At 50.4% G+C, this 1259-nt stretch overlaps 1 protein-coding gene across 1 annotated transcript in view; it reads right to left on the bottom strand.

Annotated features, from left to right (window-relative positions):
- DHRSX (dehydrogenase/reductase X-linked) overlaps positions 1-1259 on the bottom strand; it is a gene marked incomplete at its 5' end in the record, with an annotated part of 60139 nt that overhangs the window by 36926 nt on the left and 21954 nt on the right.

Here is a 1259-nt window from a genome sequence, read left to right as displayed (position 1 = left end):
ACCACCCCCATCACCATCATCACCACCACCATCAACATCATCACCACCATCATCACCATCACCATCATCACCACCACCACCATCATCACCGTCACCACCACTGCCATGACCACCACCATCAGCAGCACCACCATCATCATGGCACCTGCCATTCATCGAGACCCCACAATGAGCAAGATGTCCTCAGACATCTCACCCCTTTGCCCAGTAATTTTTCTGTGCAGAGAAATGCCAGGAACTGCACCGGGTCTCGGGCCATCGGGGACGGTTTAAACCACAGTTCCATGTGTGCGGCTGCTGCTGTAGAGGCTAGGCGTCCTAAGAGAAGCAGGAGCGGAGGCAGCAGACTGAAGGCCAGCCCTTCCAGGATCTGCTGTGGAAGCTGAAGTCTGGCGTGCCCATCAGGAGGAAGGAGGAGGAGGAAGAGAACGCTCAGAGGGCAGGGCTAACGTATGCAAGGCGAGGACGGGACTGGGCCATGAAAACCCTCCTGCCCCCGAGAGTTTGAGCTGGCATGTAGGTCACTGAGCCACGCTCCCAGGCCAAAGCGGAAGGTTGGAAAACCAACCGGGAAGCCCTGTTGTGACCCAGGTAAGGGACCCATGTGACGTGAGATAGAGGCGGTGAAACAGGGAATGAATGAAACTTCCGTCACGTGCTGGGTGTTTGGAAAAGTCATGCCGCATTTTTGCATAGAAAAATGGGGACCAGCAGATGACCTCATGGTTCCGTCACTGGACTCCCATGTAGTGGGGTCGCTGTCCTGGATCTGGCAGCTTGAACAACACGCCTAGAGCTCATGTGTGTGCAAAATATCCAGGGGAAAGAGAGAGGGAGGAGAAGGGATTGTGTGTGACCACTCCCCATGGGGTGTGCCTTCTCACTCCTCTCACTCTCTTTCTCTCTGTCTCTGATGAACGCACATCCCCTCTGGCAAAATTCAAAATAAAAAAAGAAAGCCAATCAATAATGCAAGAAACCTTTTCATGGAGCATTCTGACTTTTTAAACTGTCAGCTTTTCCATGGGCATCAGTTTGGGAAAATTCCATTTTCTTTTCTTTGGAATAAGATACCTTTTGCCCACAGGGAGGTAATCAAATATATTAGCCTCGAGTCAAGAATAAATGAGGGTGTTTTTTTTTTGGTCCCAATTTCAATCATAGTTTTATTAGGTGTTACTTCCTCTCATCTGTCCAAGGCATGCTAATTTCTTCTTGCCTTCTCTGTGGAGCGAGCATCGAATAATTGTTTGGTGAGC

The sequence above is a fragment of the Tupaia chinensis genome, unplaced genomic scaffold (assembly GCF_000334495.1).
Source record: "Tupaia chinensis unplaced genomic scaffold, TupChi_1.0 Scaffold143644_1, whole genome shotgun sequence".
Classification (NCBI taxonomy): Eukaryota; Metazoa; Chordata; class Mammalia; order Scandentia; family Tupaiidae; genus Tupaia; species Tupaia belangeri.
The sequence above is the reverse complement of the archived record's forward strand: the minus strand, read 5'-3'. Positions and strand labels throughout refer to the sequence as shown.